The following is a 12,561-nucleotide window of genomic DNA, read 5'->3' as shown; positions in this document are numbered from 1 at the left end:
AAATCAATTGAGAAAGAGCAGCAGAGATTGGGGCAGCTAGATAGGAGCAGCCTTGGTGGGAAGGAAGCTAATTGGAGGGTTGTCACAGTTAAGGTGCACAACTTTAGGCTTAGCAATCTAAAATTTCTAAATTACTCTCTAAAATGTTTTTTGTTCTATAGTTAGAGTGAAGGCTGATTAATCAACACAGAAGTAGTTTTCACATTGGACTGTCCTAAATCTCACCACTCCAAAAAACATATGTTCTAGATATCTTGGTCCCCAGCCATTTTATGACTGTGTAGGTCAGGACCAGCACCTTGGATTGGTTCAATTCTAATTAGATCTTATGTTGGATTGAGCCCAAATGTATTATTCCTAATCTGGGCCATTTTTTCAGAGTTGCAGATTATCAATTTTCTAATAAGTTATAATACAATATATATTATTTTTTTCTATAAAGAATGTAAAAGAAGGTGCATAAGGAGAAAGAAGAAGGGAAGAAGAAGTGAAAAGAGGGACACTTGGTTTTTCCATAGTTCTACTATTGATTTTAACATAAATAAACCCCTACTCAATTCATTGAACAAATTATTTTTGCATAGCAGTGCTGAATGCCACCTTCTTTTCACACCAGAACTAAATGTCTCTTTCCCTTATCCCTAAGCAATTTTCTGTAAGGCAGTGTCTGCTGCAAAGCACTCTCTCAGATGCATTCACTGGATTTATGAATTCAGGGTTTGTTTGTTTTCCTTTCCCAAAGGAAGAAGTAGAGCTATATGTCAAGTGCTCCCATTCAGGTGGGCAAGAGCTGGAGATTACCTGCAGCAAATGACATTTAAGTGCTGTGTCACATATTGTGCCCAACAACCTTGTCAAAGTTAAGAGCCCATAAATCTCATGGAGACTATGAATCTGTCCCTAAGGTTGTTGTAATTTCTAATCCATTTTCTAGCCTATAGGCATCCCAAAGCATTTTACAAAATGATCTAGGCTAAATATTACGTTCTACCTGCAGACAGATGGAGAAAAAGAGAGAAAGAGGGAAAGAGGCAGCTGGTGACTCCCATGTCAGCTTTGGGTTTTAGTCCAGACACTGAAGAAGCTATCCATGGTGTTCAACCTGTTTGGAAGATAAGTTTCAGCAGCTCTAATAGATCCTTTAAAGTTTGGATTTTACAACACAGACCTTATTTACTGTTCTTTTGAAGTCACCAACTGCCATTGTACACATGCAGTTTAAAATATTAGCAGCAGCAGCAGCAGCATCCCAGATAGTACAATGACCAGTCCCCTCGATTAGTCAGTCTCCAAATCCTTGCAAGAATTTTAAGTAAGATTATTAACCTTCCTCTGGAAAGACATCAAGGAGGGCTCCCTCTGTCAGAAAGGAGTTGCAGTGCCTTGGAGCAGCCACTGAGAAGACCCTCTCCTATATTCTCACCAGGTGTGCCCATGAGAAGGATGAGAAAGAGAGAAGGCCCTCTGCAAAAGATCTCAAAACAAAGCCAGGCTTATATGAGAGAATATAGTCCTTTGGATAACCCAGATCTGGGCTGCATAGGGCTTTAAAAATGGTGAACTGAATACAGAGAATGACTCATGAAATGAAGCCTGCTCATGAGATACTGAGATTGGAGGAGGCCATTTTCACCAGTTCTCACTCCTGCCTGCAATTCCCTGTGCCACTTAAAAGGCAGATGGAGAGGTTTCCAGGAACTCTGGGACACTGTGGCTGACACACTGAGACACTAGTTTACTTCTGCTTCTTATATGCCATTCCAGTAACCATAATTCTGTGGCCCTGGTCAGTAAACTTCAGGGTTCTAGTAAAAAAGTAAAACAAAATAGAATGTGTTAATCTGAGTTCTGTCCATGCCTGACATAATCTATACATGTCTTTGAATTTACTACAGTTTTAGTTGTTACAGCCAACAACTGCTGATAAACTAATCTTCCAAGTAGGTGTGCCCCATCTTTTCTAGAGCACTGGATTATATGGGAATTGAATCCAGGATATTTCACATCCAGAGAGGGTATCATGTTCCTAGACTATCACATGGCCTAACTACAGGAAAAGAGATTCCACCCCAACATTAGGAAGAACATGCTGACAGTAGGAGTTGTTTGACAGTGCAATATGCAGCTTCAGAATGTTTTGGAGTCATTCTCTGAAGATGCCAGCCACAGATACTGGCGAAACGTCAGGAAGAAAATCTTCTAAAACATGGCCACATAGCCCGAAAAACCCACAAAAAACCATGGATGCTAGCCATGAAAGCCTTCGACTTCACATGTTGGAGTCTCCTTCTTTGGAGATTTTTCAACAGAGTTTGGATGGCCATTTGTCAGAAATGGTTTGATTGTGTGTTCCTGCATAGCAAGGGATTGGATTTAATGGCCCTTGTGATTTCTTCCAACTCTGATTCTACAATTTGAATGACTTGTTTATAATGTTTTTTTTCTGTTGTAACAAAGACTAGTTGACTCATATCTCAATGTGTTCAGTGCATCATGTGGCATGATCCACACTAGCCTTGATCCTGTGGTTAGTGTGACATTTTCATTTGCCCTAAATGTAGCCTCTGAAAAAAAGCCATTCACTCTGAATCATCACCCTATCTTCTGAAGATATTGCTTATTGCTGAGTGATCTCTATGTTTACCAATGAAGAGACGGAGTGGCAATTGGGAAGTATGTATTTTGGAGGGCATAGTAATTCCACAATAGGCTGGGAATTCTGTATGATGGTGTCCTGCATCCCCACCCTGATATTTGCCTGGTCCAATACAAAGCACATTTTGTTAGACTTTGAAGAAGGGTCATCATGGTCAAGCCCTGGAGGGCCAATGCACAAATAGTTTATTGATTACAATTGGGTGCTACTTTCAAGAAGTAGAGCTTCCACTAGAGTGCTTTGATATCAGGGAAAAGGATGAGGTTATCTGAGGAGAGAGTTAAGTGACTACTTTCTGCTATCTGTGGAAGATCAAAAAGATGGAATTCTGTGAGCAACATAGGGTTTATACAGTATTAGATTCATTCCTTAAGTCAGATCCAAAGTACTTCTATATCCATTTACCTCTTTAGTTGGAGAAGGTAGCAAAATTAACCTAGGATTTCAATTTTCCCATTCCGAATGTTGACATTCATCAAATTTTGATCATTTGTGTTCTGAGTTTATTTTATTGATGATCCTCTATTACAGGTTTTATATATTTGTTAAATTGAATGTTCCAAATGTGATGATGAATAACATTCACACAGGGAGTGTGATCATCCCAGAATAAATTTGTGAATGTTCAAATAGACATAAGAAGAGAGCAAGTGATACAAAAGGACTCTATTTTACAGGCTTGGACATGTGAATGTTCGCAATCATATTTAACTGCTTGTCAGCATTCGTTGATATATTTTTGAGATTTTTGGTCATTCATATGTAGAATTAACTTTATTCGTGTGTAAAAGCTTCAGTGCAGATTCTATGTTATTTACTTTTCCCAACTCTTTTTCTTTGGCTCATTTATCTTGTCTTCCAAATCTGCCAGAGGCAATAGTGCTGAGATGGTATTGCCTTTGACTTGTCTGACGTGGGTCACCAAGAGCAGCCATCAGGAGCAGTTAGTTGTCCAGCTGTAAGAACAAAAGTGCAAAGCCTATTCCAAGGCTTAGAATCACATATATTCTCTTCTCCTATTGCAAGGCTGGTGTGTGACAGCCTCATACCAGCAAGTCTTGTAAATCAGGCTGTCAGGCTGCTGACACATGTAAAAACAATTTTGTCCATTGCTGTTTCAAGCAGACATTCATCCGGCATATGAAGAAAGCCTGGGACTGTTTTTAGAGCACAGACATTTGAAACAGTAAACAAAGGTTTCATAGAACTTTAGTTGTGTGTGTGTGTCTAAAAGCTGTAACATTGTGTACTGTGCCTTCAATTTGTGAGAATTTTGTGCATGAGAAACTTTAAATTCTTCATGAGAGAAATAAGTTTGTGTCTACTTCCTTTCTCATGACACCAACCACAACAGTGGCTCTTCTTGCCAGTTTACGTCAGGGTGGTGAGCAATCTTATGTGGCGGAGACTCCCACTTCAAAAGAAAAAGGACATCATTGCCCTAAAGCCAAGTCTGTACTTAAATGTAGCTGTACAGATACCGTGGTAAAAAAGCTTCTCTCAAGCAAAATAAGAGATCAGAAACCAGGGAAAGACCCTTTGAAACAAATAGGTCTCTTCTCATTGGTGGGAACTAAGCCTGGGACATTTCTAGGAAAAATGTTTTATAATGTACCACCATAGAGAAAGATTTATTTCACAGCCCCATCCATCTAATGCATGCAGCTGAGGATAGGAGAGGTGGATCGTCTTACTTCAAGAGTGCATTCCACAGTTATTGGGATTGTGCTGTAAGGAATCCAACAGACACTGCTTTTCACACAAATTTTCAAAGTTTTATTTAAATAATATGTCTTATCTCTCTGCTTAAAGGCATGCTGTAAACATCCTGATGCACTTGGGGTCACCAAGAAACAAAACCCTGGTTGAAGCTGTGCCTTTATGATCTGTCTTTTTCCCCTTCAGTGGCTGAGAGTCACAAGGAAGAAGTTAACTTGGCATGGGTCTGAAATGCACTCTTTTATTGGCTGTGATGTACATGAGTGGCTGTAATTCATTACTGTAGTAAAAAAAAAAAAGTAAAGAAACAAAAGTACCAAGTTGGGATGGAAATCTCTGTCTTCCACCTGAGTATTGGATGGTCTAGTTAGCTCTCAGGACAGGAGATTTACAGGCAGGAGTGTGTACAATGTGTTTTAGGGTGCAAAGATGAGCCTTGGTGGTGCAGTGGTTAAATGCTTGTACTGCAGCCACTCACTCACAAACTGCAAGGTTGTGAGTTCAATATCAGCCAAGCACTCAAGCTTGACTCAGGCTTGTATCCTTCCAAGGTCGCTAAAATGAGTACCCAGCTTGTTCGGGGCAATTAGCTTACACATTGTAAACCGCTTAGGGAGTGCTTAAGTGCACTGATAAGTGGTATAGAAAGATACTTGCTATTGCTATTACTATAAAAATTATACAGGTGTGCACTGTTCTTTGTAAGTCATAGAATCATAGAGTTGGAAGAGACTACAAGGGCCATCCAGTCCAACCCACTGCCATGCAGGAAAGCACAATCAAAGCACCCCGACAGGGGAAGAAATGGTGGTCAGGGAAGTGGCAGCTGCGGCCATCGCAGCACCTACATTTGAACAGATAGCCCCCCCCCCCCCCGGAAGCTTGGGAAGAGGGACAAGCCCACCTCACCCATGGTGCACAAGTCAACAATTACATCACAGGGAGCAGATTTGAATATGCACTTGGTTCACACTTGGGCTGAATCGCTTTATCACTAAAGATGCAGAAAAATGAGCATCAAAATGACGCGTGATATATGGGTCTAGCGTAGGGCCCCCCTCTCCAAACCATTTCAGCGATTCAGATCAAGTGTGAACCAGGGTCATTTAAACCAGCCCAAACCAGCTCACAACTCGTTTAAAACATAGTGGGAATGAGGCTATTGGTAACTATCCACAAATGGTCTAAAAAAAATGAAGTTGAAGACTTGAGGGAAGCAACAGAAAGCACAGCTGGCTCTTAAAGTATCTTTTAAATGCTCTCTCATTAATAGCAACTAGTGGTCCTCTCACACAGGACGGCAACAACAGATGGCTTCACCAAGTGAAATAAGGGCTCGGCTCCAGTCCCAGTAAATTATGCAGAAAGAAACTGGTGCACTCTTAATACCCTGTCTCTGCTGAGCGAGCCAAAGGCAAAACTGTAAATTATTTCCCAGACTTCCTTAAGTGTCGATTTTAACATGCTGCTTTTGACTGTGTTCAGTCCACAAAGCTTTGACAGGCCAAGCCGAGGTTTTAGGGCCACATGCCAAGGGGGTACTGTGTTTGCAAGAGCCCTGAGAGTGAACCACACACAAAAGACTGAGAGCACAGATATTTTGTTGGGAACTTATCCTGCTTTTAGCAACTTGAATGAATAAATCATGACTTCCCTACGCTGCCTCTGAGGTAAAAGTAAACACAACTGTTATTAAAAATAGTATGTCTTCTCTTCCTGTGTTTCCAGAAAAAAAGGAACTATTTTTAAAATTGTCTGTCCCACATTACATGATGACTTCACAACCCCTGACTCTAGATTTGCCAGAGGAAAAACTGGAGATGGCTCCTGTACCTTTGATGGTTGTGCAAAAGAGGTAATTTCAGCAGGGGTTGTTTGTTACCTAGTTTCCTGAGAAGCAACACTTGCAGAAATTCCCTCTTCTACACCACCGTTAAAGATACAGGAGCTGTTTCCAGTTTTCAGTCTGGCAATCCCAACTGACTTGGGTGTTGTTTTTTAACCCAGGTCTAATGTTCACTGCAGAAATAATGCAGTTTGACACTGCTTTAACTGTCATGGCTCATTGCTATGTATTTGTAGTTTTGTGTGATATTTAGCCTTCTCTGTCAGAGGGAAACTACAAATTCCAGGATTCCATAATATTGAGCCATGGAAGGTAAAGAGATGTTAAACTGCATTACTGTATTTCTGCAGTGCAGATTAAACCTCAGTCAATGGAATGAAATCCCATTAGTACTGAAACAAACAGAAACAAATATGCCTTCTTCCACATGCATCACCACCACCTCCACCAATTCCATTCAAGGATAGCTTCCATTTCAGTTGGGCAGTGAATCCACTCTGTGTTTTAGTTGTAACTTTAAATGATCTATCCAAAGTGCCAAACCTTATTTGCAAAATAATTGGACATCAAATGCAGTCTAAAATCCAGAGCAGATTTACCACCCTGCTGACATAGGAGCCACTAGTTGCTATTTCAGATTTTTGGTATAAAATGTCAGTACCAACTACTAATCTGTATTAGCTATTTTTGGAGACAGTAGTATTCTCCAGTCAGCAGTATGTATGACACTTACTTTTTTTGCTCATTTAACTGAATAACTGAAAGGACCTTATCACACAGAGCCTTACTGTGGACAAAATGTTCCTGAAATGTTTCTGAAGCACAAAGGTGTGATAGAGCATCATACTTCTAAAACGTCATTGAAGCATCCCGCTTCTATCACATTGTCAAAGCGTTCATGGAGAAGCCATTTTTTGAATAATGGAAGATCCCGTTGTTCAAAAAATGGCTTCTCTGTGAATGCTTTGACAATGGGAGAGGCGGGATGCCTCAATGACGTTTTGGAAGCCCAACATGCTATCACACCTTCATGCTTCAGGAATCTTTTGCCCCCATTTTACTGATGGTAAGTGCCTCCGTGTGATAATCCCCAAAGTTTGCATATAGCACATGCTTATATGGTACATGACATATCTTCAGTGATATTTTGTATTTAAGTATTCTGCTTGAATTTTTGAAGAGTTCTCAAGTACCTGAAATCTATAATTCTTGACATGGGATGGGCTGGGTCTTTCCATGTTTTAGGGAGAATTTTGAGTGAAAGCTACAGCAATGGGACTTGAAATGTGGTAGCCACCTGAAAGTGAGAGGAACTTAGCCATTACCAGCAGCCATTCTATCCAGGGTAAACACATTTCACCATTTCTGGTGATGGTGGTAGACAGTGGTTTGTGGTTTAGAGATTTGGATCTCCAATGCTAGGCGGAGAAATAAAATGCACAAATATAGGATGGGTGACACCTGGATGAATGAAACTACATGTGAAAGGGATCTGGGAGTCCAAGTAGACCACAAGTTAAACATGAGTCATCAGTGCGACGCAGCAGCTAAAAAGGCCAATGCAATTTTAGGCTGCATCAATAAAAGTATAGTGTCTAGATCAAGGGAAGTAATAGTGCCACTCTGTTCTGCTCTGGTCAGGCCTCACCTGGAATATTGCATCCAGTTCTGGGCATCACAGTTTAAAAAGGATGTGGAGAAACTGGAGCATGTCCAAAGGAGAGCGACTAAAATGGTGAAGGGTCTGGAAGCCATGGCCTACGAGGAACGACTTAGGGAGCTGGGGATGTTTAGCCTGGAGAAGAGAAGGTTAAGAGGTGATATGATAGCCCTGTTTAAATATTTGATGGGATGTCATATTGAGGAGGGAGCAAGCCCGGAGCAATTGATGCAAGCTACAGGAAAAGAGATCCCACCTCAACATTAGGAAGAACTTCCTGACAGTAAGGGCTGTCCGACAGTGAAACACACTCCCTCAGAGTGTAGTGGAATCTCCCTCCTTGGAGGTCTTTAAACAGAGGCTGGATGGCCATCTATCAGGGATGCTTTGATTTGGATTTCCTGCATGGCAGGGGGTTGGACTGGATGGCCCTTGCGGTCTCTTCCAACTCTATTATTCTATGATTCTATTATTCTATGACATGCTATTGACAGATTGATTCAAGCCAGGCTCTGTTATTGTGATAGAACTTAATTTCTCACCATCATCCATCACAGTATAAATCTTCATGAGATGTCCCTAGTCTCCTCCATCTAAAAAGTATCAGTTTTTTCAAACATAGGAATTGTGCTCCATTCCTCTCATCATATTAATTGTTCTTTTCAGTACTTTTTCTGAACTAACCAGAAACTGCACATGCTGAACACAATCCACAGAGAATAAAAACCATTTATTTTTATAGAGCTCAGTGTTCCAAACTCCGTGTTAGATTGTGGACATTCAACATTGTTGAATGCCATTTTAACATATCTTTTCAGTCTTCTTGCCTGATTATTCTTAACTTTGAATTTCTTCCTTACTTTTCATCACTTGGAAATTGGAAATTTATTCATATCGGAGTCAATAAAATTCTAAGACTAAGAATTCAATCCTAAGAGTAAGCTTGACTGAACACAGTAGGCCAGAGGCAGGAATCTTGCAGATTTCTGAATGTTGTTGGACTACAACTCCTAGCAGTCCCAGCCAACTGAGCCAAGAGTGGGTAATGCAGGGAGTTGCAGTCCAGCATTCTCAGTTCAAAGATTCTCAGCTGTTCAGTAGATTGCCTTCCAGATAAGGATGACTAGAATTGGGTTGCCTACAGGTTTAAATACCACAGAGACACTGTTACTTTGCTGGATTTGGAATTTGGCAAAATAATCTTCCATGATTGAGTCTTTGATCCCGTATGTTACTACAGCTATGCTTCTCACTCCTAGCTGTCTGTTAGTAGTCAGTTTCTGCACAAACTAGTGTGGTATCTGGCTCTCATTTCCAACAGTTTGTTGGCTTTGAGGAGCCAACAGGTGTTAAAACAATAAAAAAACATTGTGACTCAGCTGAGCACACATGACACCAAAACTAAGCAACTATCCATCCCATGCGGTATAGCATAGGCATGTGATGTGAAAGACCAAAAGAGACAAAGGTGTGGTGACATTTCTGGTTTTGTTGAAAGGTTACAGCCTGTAACAATTAATGCACAAAATCCAGTTCAGCATCTCTTCAACTGCCATAGTTCAATGCTATGGAATCTTGGGATTTGTAGTTTGTTGTGGCACCAGAGCTAACAGAGAAGGCTAAATGTCTCACAAAACTATAGTTCCCAGATTTCCCTAGCATTGAGCAGTTAAATCGGTCTCAGACTGGATTATTTCTATAGTGCATTTTTAGACCACAGCTGTTGCTTCCAGAACACAGTTTCAACAGAGGAGGAAAAGAGGAATGTCAACACTAAAACAAAGCGGTTGTAAAGCTTAACTGCAAGCCAGTGTGGCATAGTGGTTTAAAGGTTGGACTATGACTCTGTGAGACTAGGGTTTCATTCCCCACCTGGCCATAAAACCCACTGGGTGACCTTGAGTAAATCACATGCTCTCGGCCTCAGAGGAAGACAATGGCAAACCTTCTCTGAACAAATCTTGCCAAGAAAATCCCATGATAGGTTCATCTAAGGGTTGCCGTAAATCAGAAACGACTTGAAGGCACACAACAATATCAATGCTCTTTAGAATCTTGACTATAACTCTTGAATAATAATAAAGAAGGCTCCATGGAAATTGCAGAAAATCAATTTCTGAGATGTTACCTGAGTCTGGATTTGATGCATGAGGAGGAGGAGAGGGAGGAAGGGGGTAGATGGGGGTAGATGGGGAGAGAAACTGTCTTTGAAGAAATAGTTTAGATGTAAATCTGAGAATATGCAGGTGAAATGCAACCAAAGAAGAGGAAAAAACAATCCTAGAAAGTCTCAGTACCACCATGGACTTTCTTCCTTTTTGGATAGGCCCCAAGCAGTTTAGTGAAGAGAATATGCTTTGCATGCAGAGGTTTCAAGACCTGGAATCTCTGTTTCAAAGGATCTAGTACCAGGTTCTCTGTCTGAAGCTGCTGACACATTGCAGAATAAATGCAGTTTGACACCACTTTAATCTGTCAAAGCTCCATCCTGTGGAATCCTGGAATTTGTAGTTTGTTGTAGTATCAGAGCTCTCTGAAAAAGAATGCTAAATATCTCACCAAACTACAGTGGGATACAGACCGCCCTTTTGGGGCGGCATGCACACACCCCTTTCCCCGACAGATCGGGGCCTCAGTGGCCACAGCGGCAGCCCCGGAGGCTCCGATCTGCTGCTTTTCCAGGCCTTGGGGAAGCAACAAAAGCCACTTCCCCGTGGCCTGGAAGGGGGTGTCCTTGGGGCTTCATGCCCCAAGGACATCCTGACAGCGGCGGGGAAAGAGAGAAAGGGGTTGCTCGGCCCCTTTCTCTTCCGTATGATTGGCGTGGCCATGTAAAGGCGGTGCCAGCGATACACGCGGCAAAAGGAGCTCCATTTCAGAGCTCCTTTTGGCGCTGCTGAAAGGGCACCACTAGCACCCTGTAGTGGCACCAGCACGTAATGGCCATGCCACGCCATTTGGATACAACACGGCCATCATGTCAAAATGGTGGTGCTCATGAAGACAGGGCACCACCATTTTGACGTACGGAGTACGTGCTAGGGTTAGGGAGCATCTGTAAAGGACGCTCTGAGGCAACGCTAGCACGTACTCTGTACGTGCTAAAAGGCCCATCTGGACAGGGCCTATAAGTCCTGGAATTCCATAACACTGAGTCATGGCAGTTAAAGCAGTGTTAAACTGCATTAATTCTGCACTGTACATGCTTCCTGAGATGGCCAGAGCTCTTTCTAGTCAGAGTATACAATACTGGGCTTAGTGTTCCCATATCTGAGGGCCTCTTTTCTGGTACTCAAGGTGAGGTTAAGGAATCTCACAGTGAAAGTGCTGCCTTGAAAATGTGTGAGTGTGTTCCTTATTTGCTAGGGTTTCTTTTGAATGGCATACACTGTGCAACTGTGGTTGATGCCTAAAATGTCATGTTTAATTCATACTTTCCAACATTTCACAGATGAAAATGGGGATGTGTGTAACCAAGCAATAAGAGGGAATGGTCAAGGTATTTGCAGTTTGTAACAATTGAAGTAAGCTGATGATAAAGTGGGGAAGTGGATAGAGAACTGGCATGTTTTAAAAGCAGTTGAAAAAGTGGGGCAACAGAGGATTTATCAGGACTGTCCCTGCCAAATCAGGAAAATTGGAAGGTATGTTAATGAATCACCAGGAGAGATGCCTTTTGTAATATCTCCAGGGCCTACCTCTGATGACAGCACAAGATAACATCCCTAAGTGCCAGGTTTTGGATCAGAAATCTCATGGACCGGGATGATCTTCACCTACTAAGTTCACCAGGGTTCAATTCCTCTCTTGGTCATAAAACCCACTGGGTGACCTTGAGCAAGGCACATACTCTCAGCCTCAGGGGAAGGCAATGATAAACCTCCTCTTAACACATCTTGCCAAGGAAACCCCATGATAGGTTTGCTTTCGGGTCAGAAACAACTTGAAGGCAAACAACAACAACAACAACAACAACAAGGTTTGTCATGAGGGACCCTCAAAACAATTGTCATGACCTCACAGAGAAGTATAATTCTCAAGGTACTTTGATTTGGAGCTTGGAAAAGTAATGTTTCCAGGTTCTGCTTTGTTTGGGGATGTGTGTACGGGTGGGGGAAGGCAGTGGCTCCTTCTCTTATAGATGATAAATCTAAATGAGGGATAAGCAATTTATGACTCTCCAGAAATTGCTGTACAGCTGTGCCAAGGATTCTTTGCTACTGTCCATGCCAGCTAGGGCTTATGACAGCAGAATTAGGTGACATTCAGAGAGCCACAAGCTGCCCATTTGGGGTCTAAAGTTTGAAAAGAAGCTGATTGGCAGACACTTTTCACACTTTGGAATGGCAGCTCCTGGAACTCTAACTTCAACATCTTTCACACTTTTGGACTTGAACACCACATTCTTGGAATTGTGGTCCTCCATGCCCTGCTGTCAGTTAATTGCCACTTTGTACCTCCCTAGATGGCAATCAGTTCTTTTACTTCTGCTTTAATCCCCTTCCTCACCATTAAACTCTATGCTGAACACAATAAAGCTGCTGCACAGATTCATTTTCAACAATGACTTGCTCTGCATTTTAGTCTTTCTTGCCGCTTGCTGATAGTTAACTAGCTGCCTAGTCACATGGCATTCAGCCCCAGGGTGACTTGGGCAAGTGCTTGAACAAAAAGGCCCAA

General features: G+C 41.8%; 1 protein-coding gene across 2 annotated transcripts in view; it reads left to right on the top strand.

Annotated features, from left to right (window-relative positions):
* The window catches only part of ARHGAP24 (Rho GTPase activating protein 24), a 308,726-nt gene that overhangs the window by 123,981 nt on the left and 172,184 nt on the right, over window positions 1-12,561 (top strand). The window lies entirely within an intron of this gene.

The sequence above is a fragment of the Sceloporus occidentalis genome, unplaced genomic scaffold (assembly GCF_023333645.1).
Source record: "Sceloporus occidentalis isolate IW3139 unplaced genomic scaffold, rSceOcc1.0.p SCAF_5, whole genome shotgun sequence".
Taxonomy (NCBI): Eukaryota; Metazoa; Chordata; class Lepidosauria; order Squamata; family Phrynosomatidae; genus Sceloporus; species Sceloporus occidentalis.
Note: the sequence above shows the minus strand (reverse complement) of the source record. Positions and strands in the feature narration are given on the sequence as shown.